This window comes from Musca autumnalis, unplaced genomic scaffold (assembly GCF_047663935.1).
Source record: "Musca autumnalis isolate F117 unplaced genomic scaffold, ASM4766393v1 scaffold_5, whole genome shotgun sequence".
NCBI classification, from domain to species: Eukaryota; Metazoa; Arthropoda; class Insecta; order Diptera; family Muscidae; genus Musca; species Musca autumnalis.
This window is the reverse complement of record NW_027412088.1, coordinates 101460563-101479251: the sequence shown is the minus strand read 5'-3', so window position 1 is coordinate 101479251 and position 18689 is coordinate 101460563. Positions and strand designations below refer to the sequence as shown.

The window sequence follows — 18689 nt, the reverse complement described above, 5'->3', positions numbered from 1 at the left end:
TATCAAAATCGTTTTGTCCGCATATGATTTTCATATACAGCAAGACCATATCTTTTAATTTGTATATATTTTTTGAAATATAACTTGGATGCTTAGACGTAGCATCGTCTGCATCTAAGCATTAAAAAAACCTATAAAACATCTCTAATTTGCGCAAGGTACAATAAATTTTGTTCCGCATCCGGTTTCAGTGTCACCACGAAAGTCTACATCGATATATATCTATTTCAAGGCGATCAATCAGGAACCGTGGATGTAGCATCACAGACTATTTTTTGGGATAACATTAATGTAGCTCCCGTATCAGTAAAGTTTTTAAATCTCTGTTTCCACAAAAACAAAGTTGCTGCACTACTTTTTTCATTGCAGTGGAAACGGCCCCCAGAAGACACGATAAAATGCGCGATATTTTCGAAAACAATTTAATGTGATTTTCCTACCTTGGAATTTCTCGTATCTCTCGTTTTAGTAGATGGAATTTCACGAGTAAGTATTTGTTAATCAAGTAGGAGGAATTCGAATGACAATTGTAAAAATTAGGCCCGAAATATATGATTTTTAGAAAAATGTTCGCACAAAATGTTCGTATTTGGATGCAGATTTCTCTGAAGCTGTGTAGGCTACATTCACGACACATATATCAAATAACTCAGAATCTCGAGTTCTACAATCCTATATACGATTTTTTGAAAAACCTGTTTGCGGAACGAAACTAAAAGAAAATTTCAAAAAACACTTAAAATCTGGCTTCAAAATGTCAGCATCATTTAATGGTAGACGCAGATCAAATTTTGAGAAGTTATACACTAGTAAGATTATCCTTATTTAGTTACCTTCTACTTTTACTTTGATGGGAAAATCGTGAAAATTGTGTTTTAATCAAAAATCGAGAGAAAACAAAAAAAGACACGTTGGCTTCAACCCATTTTTACCCATTATTTAACATAAATGTAGCCATAGCTACCACGCAAATTAACTTTTAAGGCCAATATTTTTTGCCAAGTCTAAAACATTTCATTTTATCCGAAAGCATTTCATTCGTATAATATTCAACCACATTTCGCGAGTTATTAAAGGCTAAACCTTGGCTTCAGCTATGTTAAATTTTCAAAATATTGCCCATATACCCCCAGCCAGGTCTCTTCAGATTTTTGTGGCCCTTTTTGGACATTTGAAATTGCCGACTAAAATCTGGATTAGGAATGAACTGCAGTAAGACACAAATTTTGAACTTTTGTGGAGGAGATACCCTTAAGAAGAACCAATATGGGCCATTTTAGAAATGAAACTAAATTTTGATAAAATATTAGGATACCCAAAATTTGGAAAAAGTTGGTAGCCCCATTCAAGTGATATCTTCCTAGCATTTTAGTGACGTTTTTTAAATATTGGGGAGAAGTACAGGGCCGGTATTGCCCCCTAAAACTAAGCTTGGATATGATATGACGAAGACCAGATGTTGGACCAAATCGGTTGAACAGTTCGAGAGTTATCGTGCTCTAGGACCACCACATATGGCGACATAGGGGTTTTTTACACCTTTCGGGCTGTTTTCCCAAGAAATATGGACTTGCCCCTGAAAAAACTTTTACCGTCGTAATGGAGGTAGCGAGTGCAAATCGCTTCAACAAAAATCAAAGAATTCTAGAGCAGGTCTTAAAGTGAAGTTATCCGAAATTTTATGTGAGAGGTACCAGAAGGAGTAGACAAATATAATCCATATTCGAATCTGATCTATATCTGGTAGATATATTAGGATGTGCAAAGTATGGATTACATCGGTCACTCCCTTCAAAAGTTATCGTGCGCACAATTTGTCTGAACATTTTTGAACTTTTGTGGAGGCGGTACCTGAAGGAGTGTATCGATATGGCTTATCTTCGAATTTAAACTATGTTTGCGCTCCAACCACTGCACACGGTGCCATAGGGGCTTTTTGCATCTTTCAGGCTATTTTCTCAAGAAGTATGGACTTACCCCTGATGAAATTTGTACCGTCGTATGGAGGGCAGTGAATACAAGTTGTTGCAACAAAAGTCGAAACGATTCGAGAGCAGGTCCTAATCTGAACTTATCCGAAATGTTGTGTGGGAGGTACCCGAAGGAGAGGATCGATTGAGTACATATTGGAACCTCATCTAATTTCACGATGTGGAAAGTATGGATCAAATCGGTTACTTCCTTCAAGAGTAATCGTGCGCACAAATTTTCCGAACATTTTCGAACTTTTGTGGGGGAGGTACCGGAAGGAGTAGACCGAATTTAAGGAGTAGATCTTCGAACTTAAACTAAGTTTGGGCAAAATATTACCAAAGCCAAATTTTTGACCGAATCGGTTGATCCATTCGAGAGTTATCGTGCGCACCAGCCAGCCAGACAGACAGACGGACGGACATTGCTCAATCGACTCAAAATTGTCTGAAACACATTTCGTTCAAACATACTTGGGGTCTAAAACCATTATTTCGATGAGGCATATTTTGCCCGTATGAAAGTGTATACGGCGAAAAACAAAAATTTTTTACAATCGATGAATCCGAGTTTCACCCTTTCAGAATTCGCGAACTGTTAACATATTCTATATAGTATGATATACATTCTTTAAACTGAAGTGTTTTAGGAGGAATCCCATAAGGTCGACCATTAAAATTAATTTTCGTGGAAGCTGTGTTGGCATCAATGTAGAAAAATGGGTAAAAATGGGTTGAAGCCAACAAGTTTTTTTATGTTCCCATGCGATTTCTGGCTTAACCTCACTTTTTATAGACCTATTCCCAAAGAATGAATCACAGAATACTACATGGGTAATAAGATAGCAGTGTATGATTTTTCGATATATCCACTGCATCCACCTAAAATTGATGCTGACATTTTGAAGCCGAAATTTCAGAGTTTTTTGAATTTTTTTAATAATCCGGGCGCGCAAGAATATAATATTCCAAACTCTCAACACGATTATAGAACTCGTGATTTTACGTCGTTTGATGCATATCTCATGAATGTGCTCCTTACAGCATCCTAGTAATTGGATTCGAGAGGCCAAAATTTGATGCGTGAATTTTCTTACAAAACCTATTTTTTGCGTGTAAAATTTACAACTGTCATTCCATTTCCTTTGAAACCCGCGTGAATTTAGTTTTTTAAAGCGACGGTTCTAATGAAGCCTTCCGCGATCGAATCCATTTACTAAAACCGCGGATATAGATACCTTGAAAATTGGAAAATCAGCAAAAATATATTTTGACAAATCCGCGTACTAAACCGCGATTTTCCTTAAAATTTTGTACATAAATGGAATCCTCTACTGGCGATTATAATATTTGCGAAAACGCGTGTCATAAAAGAAAAGAGATACGCGAGTAATATGGGTCTTTCACAAAAAATTGAATGTGGAGGCACATCCGCGGTTTTTGAAGAATCTAATTAAAATTTTTATATTTTGACGTATTTTTGATAGGCGCTGATGAAACCGGATGCGCATCAAAATCGTATGCACATTGCGCGACTTTTACCAACTTTAAGGTTTTTTGCTGTGTATGATGCAACTGGCGGCACACAATGGCCCCTGAGTGAAACATCGAAATATGCATAAATTTTGTAGGAGATTGATTCGCTGTATCCAAAAACGGATGCGCATCAACCGACTTTAACTAATTCGCGAATAACGGGCTTTTTAATTTTAATATTAATTGAATGATTGTAATTTCAATATTACTCTTAATTACCTACCCTTATAAGTTATCACAGTAATCAGTTAAACTCTCGCGATGGTAAACCATATTTTTTGATGAAGTTTTAACAGTATACATTCATTATTCTATTGGATTTTAGCAAAATAGTTGGAGAACTCCCAAATATTTTTTTTTTAATTTTTTGAATCAAACCAAAAAAATATTTGCAACAATATTTGCCAACAATAAGTTTTTCTCTTTTGTTGTTGCTATAATATGCAATTTATGTACCCAATCTCTATAAATTTGGTATCATTTTTTTCTACGCATTGTCTAGATTCCGCATATATTCTTTAATTTATTTTTTGAGGGCTTGTACGGATTCTGGGACAGGATAATTTGGATATACTCCAAAACTTTTTTATTATTTGTTGATTTTCCGCGAAAATAATAATAAATTTAATAACTATTTAAACATCTACGAATAGATATGAAATGCTGTTAACGATTTATGCATACATTTTCTCATAACAACAAAAAATATATTTTTAAATATTTTTTCTTTATATGAGAATAAAAACCGCTGTAACTTTTGCGCGCATTGGCCAATTTCGTGAACGCGAGCAACCGGATTTTTTTCTTTACCTCTATACCAACAATCGTAGATGTGCTCGCAAAAAAATGTTTAATTTTTTTTCAAATGGAATTGTAAACAGAGTTCGAAAATAAACAGTACACTAACATAGTGTACCGCTCCGAGTACAGTATCACTAAAATATTTTTAGCGTTAGTGTTCCGGAACACAAACACTAAAAAATATTTTAGTGATACTGTTCCGGAGCACAATGATAAACGTAGTGTACCATATTTTGATACACTAAAAACGTTGGGTACCGCAGTCGGAACACTAAAAATCGTAGTGCTCCGCAGTCGGAACACTAAAAATCGTAGTGTTCCGCAGTCGGAGCACTAAAAAATCTTTGTGTACCACGTGTCGGAACACTAAAAAATAACGAAATGATAATGTACCACACACGAGTTTATTATGATTTGCGAGGAAAATTAAATATTAATAACTTTTGAGATAAGTACAAATTAAGACATAAAAACTCAGATACACCTCCTAAATCCATGTATGTATACATATTAATTAATAACGTTGGGAACTTAAGTAGAAAATATGAAAAACATTGATACGGTTGTTGTACAATGGCGCACTACAAATTGTAGTGTTCTAACTGTGGAAACATGAGTTTATTATGAGTTGTGAGGAAAATTAAATATTTTATATTTTTTTAATAAGTACAAATTAGGAATAAAATTTAATAGAACACGTGAAAAACGCCTGATTTGATTTTTGGACAATGGATCAATAAAAATCGTAGTGTTCGGCTGCGGAGCACTAAAAATCGTAGTGTTCCGACTGCCGGATCACTAAAAATCGTAGTGTTCCGACTGCCGGATCACTAAAAATTTTAGTGTTCCGACTGCCGGATTTCTAAAAATCAAAACAATGGAACAATAAAAATCGTAGTATTCGGCTGCGGAGCACTAAAAATCGTAGTGTTCCGACTGCCGGATCACTAAAAATTTTAGTGTTCCGACTGCCGGATCTCTAAAAATCGAAACAATGGAACAATAAAAATCGTAGTGTTCGGCTGCGGAGCACTAAAAATCGTAGTGTTCTGACTGCCGGATCACTACGATGTTTAATGTTCTGCAGTCGAACACTACGATTTTTAGTGCTCCACTGTCCAAAAACCAAACCAAACATACATGGATGTAACATTTTATCATAATTTTTATTAATCAAATTTAACCAAATATTTAATTTACCTAAGAAAACATAATACCTATATTATTTTTTAGTGTTCCAACACGTGGTGCACTATGATTTTAGTCGGAACACTAAAATTTTTAGTGCTCCGCAGTCGGAGCACTACGATTTTTAGTGCTCCGGCATGCGGTACACTACGATTATCGTTGTGTTCCGGTACAGTATCACTAAAATATTTTTTAGTGTTTGTGTTCCGGAGGGGTACACTACCGTAGTGTACCTATCCACCTTGGTACGTTACAGAACGGAACTGTACGATACCATAGTGTTTATTTTCGAACACTGATTGTAAAGGAATTTTGTTATTCGCTATATACCCTTCCTAGCCTAAAGGCTGAGGGTTTAAAAAGGAAGATAACATGGAAATCAATCTGTGAGTAATGAATTCCAGTTTTCTGGCATACGTATAGGGTGTCCCTGGGCAGAATGTTAAGTATGGCAATAACAAAAAGAAAAAAGTTCACACACTGCTAACAGGTTGATAACGAAAAAGAATCAAAAATAATAGGTTGTCTATGCGGAGCTTTATTAGGATTTTAAAACGCCCATCAATATACATATATGAAGATGTGCTTTTTCAAATGAAAAAAAAATCTACCCAAAAATATTGGTAATAATTAATTGTCAGAACTTTATGTCGAGAACCTCACATGCCTTATTTTAGCTATTCGGTCAGCTAAAAACGGACCCTTTGTTGACAATTTTTGGTTCATAAGTTTTGAGAACAGTGGGAACCTCAAAGGTCAAATTAGCAATATTTCGGTAAAAATTTTAGCTGAAATTCTCAAAATACATGGAGGCTATACTCCATATAACGGTACCTCCATTATATGGAGGCTATACCAAAATATGGACCTTCAAAATACCGAAAATCGGGAGGTACCGTTAAGTATACCAAAACATGGACTTATGTTGGCAATTTTAGTGGAGAAGGCTTGGGACCACTGGGAACCTCAAATGTCAAATTACCGCTATTTCGGTAAAATTACCGAAAATCCGGAGGTAGCGTTATATGGAGGCTACCAAAACATGGAATTATTTTGGCGATTTTTGGTGTAGAATTTTAGTGACTGCAGTGTACATCAAATGTCAAATTACGGGTAGTTCATTCAAAAATGTTGCTGGGGTATATACCAAAACATGGTGTTATGTTGACATTTTTTGTTGAAGAAGTTTTGTGACCACTGGGAACCTCAAATGATTTTTGTTTTTTTTTTTGTTTTAATATTTTATCCCCGAAATTGCATCTTTCCTTTTCTTTAAAGTATATTTTTATACCTTTTTCAACAACAAGGATATAAACAACAAGGCAGGATAAGAGTAAGACACTAAATGTTCTACAGAAATCGTCTTAAATCGATTTGACTTAGCACATACTGTCCCAGTAGAACCCTAAACCCACTTGAAATTCAGCTACGTAACTTTTTACACTTGCAATAATGGGTCGCCATCCCAGAATTCAACCTGCCATAACATAAGAAATTTATCCTCACAAACGTTAAGAAACGGTTCAAAAATACGGTTTTTTTGTTCCAGCACCAAAGCCGCTTAAAATGTCTAATGCATATTACTCATATCTGATTGACAATCTTAATAGCTTTCTAATGATATAAATATACGGTTAATCGGTTCATAAAAACCGGATAAAAATTAGGTTTTAATATCAGAATAACCGGTTCCATAATTCGGATATCCGGATCTTTATTCCAAAAAATAATGAAATTAACGCGTTTAGTAAAACGAGATCCAACTGCCTTAATGACTCCGATAATTCTAGATCATCAATAGGTTAACAATAATACATTGAAATAAATAGATATAGGGCTGTCTGAGCAAGATTCGGATAAAAGTGAAAAACGACCGCTTAAACAAGATTTTATCGATTTTATGTCTTTGGGAACCGTAACTAAAATCTTCCGAGTGACATTTTTGTAGAATATTCCGAAGCTGAAAAATGTCATCTTGTGCCACTTTTATTACGGATCTTGAAATAAAGGACGAAAAGGACATTGAAGGAAGCGAGCTAGAAGGTCGAAATGTTCTACGAAAAAAATCCTCATTTGATTTGACTGAAGACGTGTCATCTTAAATATAAGCTTAAACAATAGCGAACAAAGATATAACACTGATTCCAGATGGCTTTTAGGGTCTCCAGCAAAATATTCATCACGACATATCGCGAAAGTTTGACTCACGGCGAATCTGTCCTTCGGGGTTCTGTATATTCTCACCAAGGGCTTTCATCTCCAATAGCAATTTTCCACCCCCCAAAATTTTGGTTCACAGTGTTATCTGCAACGCGTTGAATTTAAGAGATATCAACATGAAAATTTGACACAAGATAAAGTGGAAGTTGTAGAAAAATAGAAATTGCTAACTCAGAAATTTTCTGAGTTTTGAGCTATGTCACTCATTGAGTAAAGGAGAATTCTCCCATATTAATGAGTGCACGACGAGTCCGAACACCGTGTCTTACGACACCACTTGTAGAGAAGTTGTTCAGAGATGAAAAACTCATGAAATGTATCCCAGCATAACACTTGGGGGATTTTTGAGACCTTTTGAGTGCAAGTCAGGCGTGTTACCACTGCACCACGGTGACTTTCCTTTCTTACTTTTTTAATAAATATTCTTTGATATGTGCCAAGTTTTTGGTCGGTCTAATTCAATTTCGCTTTTATCTATTTGACACACATACTTTCTTTTGCCTATATTTTTATCATTTCATTAGGAAACTTCATGGACATTTAACACCTGTCATCAGTCACTACATTGACGCAATATGACACCAGTATCTATGATGCATGTGTTGAAATGTTCATGGGTTATTTAAGACAAAAACTATTTTTACATTTGTTAACAAATTGCAATTTCGCCCTAATTAACAAATGAAGTTTTGTGTCAAAACAAAAATAAAAAAGTATTTGATGTTTTTTTGTTTTCCCGCCGCCATAGCAATGTTGGGGGAAAGTATGTTGCTTAAGTCTTTTGTTTTGTTTAATGTTAGAACTATGTATGCGACAGAGTACTCTTCTAATGTCTTCTGTATGTATAAAAACACAAACTTTTTGTTCACGTTTACAATCACTTTAATGTTTATTGATCGTTCATGTGGGTTAAAACCCTGAAAATTTTATGCACTACAAAGGAAATGTGGGACCATTATATTGGTATTTGAAAAATCCATAGAATTAGTTAACATTTTCTCATCATCAATCGATGAACCAACTTTGCCTTTTCCAAAGAAAGTTATAATTAATCACTGCTGAAATTGATTGATCTGAGATCTATTTTTTGATAAACTTGCTAACCACATCTTATTGTTAATTTTTTGTCTTGTATTTTCTTAACGATAAAAAGTTAAGACTTACATTTAAAGGTTGGGCGTTAACAAATTTAATTGCTCTAAATATAAACAAGTCAACCTCAGGCCTTTTGATATCATTAATCATGAACAGTATTAGAAAAACCAAGAACGGTAACATTCGTATTCGAAATGGAAATATAAATTAAAAATATTATTTCTATTTCTTTTTTAAATTAAATCGGAAAAGAGATGTCGTTTGATCGATCAAAATATTCGTTCATTACTTCAGGAGCATGAAGCATTTGTAATGTGATTTCTTGCTATTGAACTTGACGTCACGATTTTTGTTAGAGCCATTCTTAAGTTTTTTAATAAAATATAAACAAAAATATTTTCTTCGTTCGTTCGTTTTAATGTTTATTGGTAGTTCGCAAACATACATATGTCACATACATACAGACTTAACAAATGCTTTGCTTTATTTGATATTCTTTGTGAAAATTCCTATATTTTCACAGAAATGTTAGGACCACTACGAAAAATCGATCTCATCTGTTATAAGATTTCTTATTACAAATTAAGTCCAATCATTAATCATGTACCTCTAAACAAAGTTAGCATTCTTTTTTCTTTTCAAAGAAAACGTTCTTAGCTAATCATTAGTAAAATTGATTGATCGCCGATCCTTTTGAGATATGATACGAGTATCTATTGATAAAATTCCTACTTGTAACGATTACAACCCGCCCGTGTTTACCCGACTTACATCTAAACATGGGGCGTTAACAAATTCAATTGCTCCAAATATAAAGAAACAAAGATCGTCTTGCCTTTCGGTTGCCATTAACCAAACTCTTGTTTTAGAAGCAACTTTTCTTAAAACACCACAGAACGGTAGCATTTAGAGGTGAAATGAAAATAAAGAGAGAAAAAAACTTGTAAGAATGTTGTTATTATTGTCGTTATTGTTGGAATTACAATCAGCAATCAGATTAGAGCACATGAAAGGCGTTAAGTCTAATTAACACAATGAATTTTCTTTTATTAAAAAGTATTTCATATTATCACATATGTAATTTATTCCCCCATGGCAATTGCTGTTGTCCGGAATAATGGCAGAATGCTGATAAATGGTGATGTTTTCTCAATGATTTTAATCGGGTTGTTTTGGACCTGTTTCGACTTTTTTTATAATCCGGAGGCGCAACAAAATAATATTCCAAACACATAATAGGATTTTACAACTCCCGATTTTACGTCGTTCAATGTATATCTCATGAGTGTGCTCTTGGAGTCAAAATGCCAAATTTGATGGGCGAATTTTCTTAAAAAACTTATTTTGGTGTTTAACATTTACAAGTTTCATTCAATTTCCTTTGAACCCCGCGTGAATTCAGTTTTTTATGCGACGGATCTAATAAGCCCTTCCGCGATCGAATCCATCCACTAAAATCGCGGATATAGGCACCTTGGAAATAGGAAAATCAGCAAAAATATATTTTGACAAATCTGCGAACTAAACCGCTATTTTCTTTTAAAAATTTTACATAAATGGAATCCTTTATACACTATTATAATATTTGCGAAAAATAATGTCATAAACTACAGAGATACGCAAGTAATATGAGACTTTTACGCAAAATAGAATATGGAGGCACATCCGCGGTTCTTAAAGAATCTATTTGAAATATGTGTACGAGGGCAATTCGGAAACTTCTTAGCCTACCACAAACAGCGCGGTATAAACAAAAAAAGTTAAGTGTTTTGGAAACTTCCATCTCTGTTATGAACACATGTTAAATTTTGTTTCGATCTGGCAACTCCTTCATATAGAAACAGGTGTTCAAAAAAGACGCATCCGCAATTTTTTTACAATGGAAAAATTAGAAATGCGTGCTGTCATTAAATATTTACAAAAAAAGTTTATCGGGACAAGAAATTCATAATGATATGGTGAATGTGTTAGGTGAATGTGCTCCTTCATATGCAACAGTAAAAAATTGGGTTGCTGAATTTAAGCGTGGTCGTACAAGCATTGAAGAAGAACCACGTAGTGGACGTCCAAAAACAGCAACAACAACAGAAATTATAGCCAAAGTGCATGATATGGTATTAAATGATCGACGAATAAAAGTGCGTGAAATTGATAATATCATGGGCATCTCAAATTATCGAGTCCATTTAATTTTGCATGAAGCACTACAGATGAAAAAGCTTTCTGCAAGATGGGTGCCGCATTTGTTAATAAAGCAGAAAGATGTATAAATATTATATCTGTTAACGTTAGAAGTGTGTCATCTTTAGATAAATTTAACAAATTCCGGAATGAAGTATCAATGCTTCAAAAGCTACCTGATGTTATAGCGGTTCAGGAAACTTGGTTCAGCAGTCAATATTTGGATCTGTATCATATGGATGGCTACAATGCCATTAATTGTGTAAGGTCGGATGGGTATGGTGGAACGACGATTTTCGTGAAATCGTCCTTGAGATATAAAGTTGTATATAATAAAAGTGAAGACTATTTAGATGTTGTTGCTGTTGAACTGTCAGATGTCTGCGTAAATAATTCAAAGTTAATTATTACTTCGCTGTATAGATCTCAAAAGTGCAAAGCTGAGCTATTTCGCAGAAAAGTTGATTTGATACTGCAAAATTTTGTAAATGCTTTCCTTGTGCTAGTACGATAAGTTTGGAGAAATTTTGGATCAAGACATGAGCTCTTTGGAAATGGTAAATGATTCGTCCGAGTTATGTGAAAGATTCATTAACGTGCTACAGTCTGCGGTTGGTCGAAGTACCGAATATGTAACTGAGAATGTGAACAGACGGCGGGACATTGCTCCTTGGTTAAACGATCAGCTGATTTCATTAATAAACTACAAGAAGAAATTGCTTGCTCTAAGGCGTAAAAATAGAAGAGATGTCAATGTCAACAATCGTTTAAAAAGGATTAGTAAAGTCATAAGGATAACTGGCAGAATTTTAAGAGACGATTATTATCGAAACAACATTAAATATTGTAATGGCGATGTGAGGAAGGTGTGGCAATTCTTGAACAAGGAAATGGGACGGAATAAAAAACCTTTGGGAGAAATAATTGATGGTAGTGGAAATGTTCTTCTTTCAGATAGTGACAAGGCCGAGGAATTTAATAGGCATTTTATAAATTCTGTTGAAGAGTTGAGGAGTTCCATCCAACGGCATCAAACTGATAGCATAAATGTCTTTGGAACACTAACGACTGAAGGTAGTCGGTTTGGTCTAGCGGAGGTGTCCAAGGATCGAATGATAAAAGAACTTGATTCATTAGACGTTAAGAAAAGCTGCGGATCAGATAAGATTAAGCCAAAGATGATGTTAATAAGAAAATCTGCGGTAGCTGATGTTCTAACCAACATTTTTAACAAAATGATTGGAAGTGGGAAATATCCAGATTGTTTAAAGATTCACAGAGTAATACCAGTACCTAAAAAAATCCATTCAAATAATGCCAATGACTATAGGCCAGTGGCGGTGTTATCGGTGATCGATAAAATATTTGAGAAGCTTATTTACGAGCAAATGTCTTCATACCTTGATGAGAAGAAAATTATATATGTGGAGCAGTTTGGATTTAAAAAAGCATCTGGATCAGATGAAGCGGTTTTTAACGTTATTGAATATATATGTAAGGGTTTGGATTCTGGCAGTAAAGGAGTAGCTGGAGTATTTTTTGACTTTACCAAAGCATTCGATCTTGTGGACCATAGCATTCTCGTGAAAAAGTTGGAACATATAGGTTGTAATCGAGACACCTTGCTGTTTTTTGAGAACTTTTTAAGCCGTCGGTACCAATATGTACAAATTGAAGGAGAAGAAAGTTGTTTGCTACCAGTCAATCATGGTGTTCCTCAGGGTAGCGTGCTGGGCCCTCTTTTATTTAAGGTTTATATAAATGATTTGAAAAACATCCCATTTAATGGGAAATTGATAATGTTTGCAGATGACGTATGTCTTTTTTATAATTACAAGGATGATAAAGTACTTCGCACACAAATTGAATATGACGCTGCTATCTTGGCGGAATTTGCAAGGTTGAATTATTTAGTGCTAAACTCTTCAAAGACAAAATTCGTGAGATTTAAACCACATCAAACCGGAGATACTATGTCGGTGTTTATAAATGGGGTCCCTGTTACGGAGTCTAAATCGGTAACATACCTTGGTCTTATTATGCAAAACAATTTGTTATGGAATTCGCATATTGAGAAATTAAAGACAAAAGTTTCATCTGCCACCGGAATAATGCGAAAATTTAATCATGTTTTGGATGCAGAGAGTAAGTTAATGATATATCGTGCACTGATACACTCTCACTTGACGTACCTCCCAGGAGTCTATGCTTGCAAGAATAGCAGATCATTGAAGGAATTGCAACGGGCCCAAAATAAAGCACTAAAGATTGCAACAAACAAACCAAGACGATACCCCACAATAAGACTTTACAAGGATAAAGTTAAAAATGTTCTTCCAATACGAGGCTTATACAAGCAACACATATTAAGATATGTTTATAAATCTGTCTATTTGAATGGTTCTGGATCAATGGTTTTCAATAGAAACTATGGCAGAACTCGGCAGTCTGAGCAGTTACGAGTAGCGAGATGCAGATTTGAGATCACAAAACAAAGAATTGGTTTTGCTGGACCAAGTGAGTTCAACGATTTGCCTGAAATCTTAAAGAATTGCAATAGCATATCTTCTTTTAAATATAAATTAAAGAAGTATTTATTAGATCGTGTTGACACACTTCTAGCATGAGTTTACCACTCTATTACATAATATGTAAATTATGTACATACAACAATTTTTTTATATGTATACTAGGGGACCCGGCGAACTTCGTCTCGCAGTTAGTTAGGTACAGAACTTTATGGCTTTGTTTCAAACCTATAATACTATTATTGCTATCACCTTGTTCAATGTCAAATATTTCTTTTTTTTTTTGAACTGTTTAGGACGATCTTTGAAGCAGATGCACATTACACAATTGTACTTTCGACAATTGTCAGTTTGACGGAGAGAGAAGGTACTGAGAGGCAAATTGTTTCTATTTTCCTCGACTCTCTCTTCTATAAACTGACAATAGCCGCGAAAAAAAATTAGGTAACTCTAAATCGGGACTAAGATATATTTTTTAAGCAAATAACACGTTTTGCGATGTAAATAAAAATATTTGGTAGCGCAGTTGAAGCAAAATAATATCATAACGCCCTACTCGTTTCATAATCGATGGTTTTATTGCAATTCTTGTTTCCACCACTGAACACGATATTTCACTAAAGCAATTGAATATGAATTTGAATATAATGCTGAATATAGTGCTTATTTCAATTTGCGTTTTAATCAATCAACCCATTTTAACCTATTTACCCATTTTGATCCGATCGTTATCAGGTAACCACCTTCGTCTGTTTTTATACCCTCCACAATAGTATGGAGGGTATATTTAGTTTGTTTTTCTGTTTGTAACACATCGAACTAATCATTTACACATATATTCTTGATCAGGATACAATTCTAAGACGATCTAGCCATGACCGTCTGTCTGTCTGTCCGTCTGTTGTAATCACTCTACCGTTCGCAATAATTGAGCTAGAGCGCTATATTTTTGCGCCCGAGCGTCTTTTTTTCCATAGGAAGGGCAAGTTCGAACTTCGAAGATGGGTTATAGCGGAACACTTTTTGGTATAGCCCCCATATAACGCTACCTCCCGATTTTCGGTATTTTGGGGATTTTAACTACATTTTTTGACCGAACTACCTGTAATTTCACGTTTGGGGTTCCCAGTGGTCACAAAACATCTCCACCAAAAACCGTCAATATATGTAGGTCCATGTTTTGGTATAGCTTCCATATAACGGTACCTCCCGATTATCGGTATTTTGAGGATGTTAGCTAAAATTTTTAACCGAACTACCTGTAATTTGACAGTTGAGGTTCCTAGTAATCACAAAACATCTCCACCAAAAACTGTCAACATAGGTACCTCCCTATTTTCTGTATTTTGTGGATTTTAATTACATTTCTTGGCCGAACTATCTGTAATTTCAGGTTTCGGGTTCCCAGTGGTTCCCAAAGCATATCCAATAAAAACAGTCAAGGTCCATGTTTTGGTATAGCCCCCATATAGCGGTACCTCCCGATTTTTGGTATTTTGAGTATTTTAGCTAAAATTGTTGTCGAACTACCTGTAATTTGACTGTCAACATAGGTCCATGTTTAGGTATACCCCCCTATATAACTGTACCTCCCGATTTTCACTTTAATATAGCCCCATATAAGGTTCCTACCGACTGAATACATTTTTTATGTTTTTTACCTCATTTAGGTATCAGTCACAAAATATCTTCATCTACAATTGTGGACAGGAAAGAATTTAATTATTCCGTTTTAGTTCAGAATATTTTATGGTGGAGGGTATAAAAAGTTCGGCCCGGCCGAACTTAACGCTTTTTTACTTATTTTTTCTGAATTCTCTATTTAATGTGATCTCCCGAATTCTACTTGCACTGCAAATTCGGTATTAGATGCAATAGCTCTGGTAACATGGACAGAGCTATTCTATTAGTTGCCGTTCTTTCTGTGTTTCGGATGCTTGAAGTCTTGTCACACTAACACGTGAGTGTTGTCGATTATTTGGTCACCCTATATTTAATTTCGACGTAAATAACATAGTCAAATAAATATCACAAACTAATTAACGATTAATAAGTATTTACCCACTTATGTCGCCGATAAAGAATATTTGTCGATAATTCGACCAAAAAAAATCCAGTACCTCCGATTTCTTGTTTTTTCCAATTTTGAATATCATCCTTTTTTCGAATGACAAACATACAGTGTACCAACAGTACCAATGTACATATGTAAGTTTGTATGTATGTATTTGGACGTTTGTAATTGCCTTTTTTGTATCATGACAGAATCTAAACAGTATCAAAATATATCTGGTTTAAATATTATACCGCATACATCGGAAGTTTATCTTTCGAAGATGTTTTTACCTACGGTTTAAAAGTATACATATATGCCACAACTTCACTTCCAATGAAATTACCTCGGAGCTCTTGATGTTTCAATTAACCCACCAATTTTGTGGATTTGTACCTTTTTCATCAAAACTGTGGAAACCATTTTGGCATTATCATCTTAGTCTTTTCAATCGGTATCTGACCGAAACCACCACTAATCTTTACAAACTCTAAACTAAGCCCTTTTAACCATTTTTCGCTGTTAATTTCCTAAAAAGACGCTTGAAAATAAATGAAAATCGATTTGATTGTGAATAAAAAATTCTATACAACTTTCAAAAATTGACAAAGGCGTACAATGGACCCTCACAGTAGGTGCAAATACAATTTTCGCCAAAAACTGTCCAAATAAGTGCCAAGATTTACTCCAAACGCGAAGCTCGATAGAAATTTGTGGAAAAATTGACTTTATTGAAAAAATATTTTTGCACATTTTTCGCAAATTTTCGCGATTTTTTTAGGTTTTATCCTTTTCTACCATGAGACCATCCCGAATTGGTGCGAATTGTCAAAATCTGTTCAGCCGTTCTTGAGTTATAAGCGTAGTAACTAACATCATCCTTTTTTATATATATAGATATAAATTTTGTTTGTAATTTATAGTTGTCAGTTTTGCCCCTATAAAGCCTTAAGGCGCTGGGGATTTATATTAACAATGAATAAAGAATTATGAAAAAAAAAAAAAAAAAAAAAAAAAAAAAAAACCAGTAAGGAAAGGATCATAGTCGGGCGGGGCCGACTATATGATACCCTACACCACTGTGAATATGTAAAATATAGGGGATATGTATCAATTTGAACTGATTTATATACATACTAGCAAAATGCCCGCTACTTCGTATGCGGAAAAGGAATAATATACAAATAAACAATATTTAATATTTGAATTGATATTTAATTTCTTTCAAGTACTGCACGTACACGTTTTGTTCGTATTTCAAAAAAGAACTCTACACTTCAACAGCGACCTACATTTTAAATTCCAGTCCATATTTTATTAGAACGGTATGGGTATTTTGAAAATTTTATCCCCATTTTCCAACCGAATTTTAGTATTTGTAATATCAAAATGTAGAAAACCATTATTCAGAAGATGTTACCCTATATAACAGTTAATTTTTGAGACATTTTATTTTAGACCTTGTTTTTCTCAGGATTTAAAAACCTTCTTGTGAAACATAAGCCGCCTTTTCAAATGAACTTACTATAACGTTCAGAACAGATAACAATGATAAAAACAATTTTATTGAAAAGGTACGTTTGACTTTTTGATTTCAGAACATTATTTAGAAACCGTACCAATAGTACATTATTCAGTACAATTTTTAAAATCCAGGACCTTAGCTCAAATATTACAGTTTTAGTTCTCCCAATGTCAATGGTATTACATGTGGAAACCTTTCATACATTTAAAGTCGGATTTAAATAAACATTCTGATCCAATCTCAACAGCGATGCTCATAACAAACTTCATTTATTGATTCACCCAATACCAGTGCTTCAATATTTAGTATTATGTAATACTTCTAGTATACTTAATGTACGACCCTCTCCAACAATGAAACTGACAAATGAATAATATGTATATCAGAATTTCACTTCTATTCCTTAGCCCAATACCAAATTTATTGCAATTTTGTACTTTTCACGCACTAATGATATAATTCCATCTTCATTGCTACACCCAACGTCAAATTTAATAGCATTTAGTACATTTCGTATTTCTCAATAAATCATCCAGCCCTCAGCCTAATTTTAGAATTTGTATGCATTTGAAAAAATTCGCATCTAAACACCAACACAATCCCTCATACAACAATTCGAAATTCCACCTATGTATATCCCTTCATGCAACACCAAACTGGTACCAAATTTAGTACTTATAGTATGTATAAATTTCAAAAATTACTTCCTTTTATCGAAAACTAAATCCCAACCGCGATATAGCATTTTTTGTATACATTAGTACGAATTTCCAAAACTTTACCTCTATCTCCACTCTAAATGTCAACTGCTATACTATTACCGCATTTCACAATATCTGCTCTAACCCTTTACACAATAACAATGTGGACCAAATTCTGTGTCATTTAGTAATTTTCGTACACTTATTGTACGTATATCCACAACCACATCCATATCTAAACCCTACACACCAACAGCGGCTATAATCCCAAATTTTCGAATTCCACCTCTATTCATAATACCATTAATACTATTCGTATGAAAGTACGAATTTCAAAAACTATCTCTAACAGTAATTGCGAATTTCAGGATTCCACCTCTACCCGTCCACCCAAATCAAAATTTTACCAAATTTAGTACCATTTATTAATTTTCGTACCCATAAGTACGAATTTCCAAAGCTACCTCAATGCAACACTTCATAAGTAATCTTAATTATAAATTTCACGATTCCAGCTCTATCTGTACACCCAAATCCAAAATGTACCAAACTTAGTACCATTTAGTACTTTCCGTACCCATAAGTACGAATTTCCGAAACTACCTCAATCCTACACTCCATAAGTAATCATAATTCCAAATTTCAGGATTCCAGCTCTATCCGTCCACTTAAATTTAATTGTACCATATTTAGTACCATTTAGTACTTTCCGAATTTTCAAGACTAAGTCAATCCAACAGTAATCATAATTCCAAATTTCAGAATCCAAGCTCTATTCGTTCCCCCAAATTGTACCAAATTTAGTACTTTTTGTACCCATAAGTACGAATTTCAAAAAACTTCCTCAATCCTACACTCCAACAGTAACCTTAATTCGAAATTTCAAGATTC

The 18689-nt window shown here is 34.4% G+C and overlaps 1 protein-coding gene across 1 annotated transcript in view; it reads left to right on the top strand.

Annotated features, from left to right (window-relative positions):
• The window catches only part of LOC141405769 (uncharacterized), a 546509-nt gene that overhangs the window by 30346 nt on the left and 497474 nt on the right, over positions 1 to 18689 (top strand). The window lies entirely within an intron of this gene.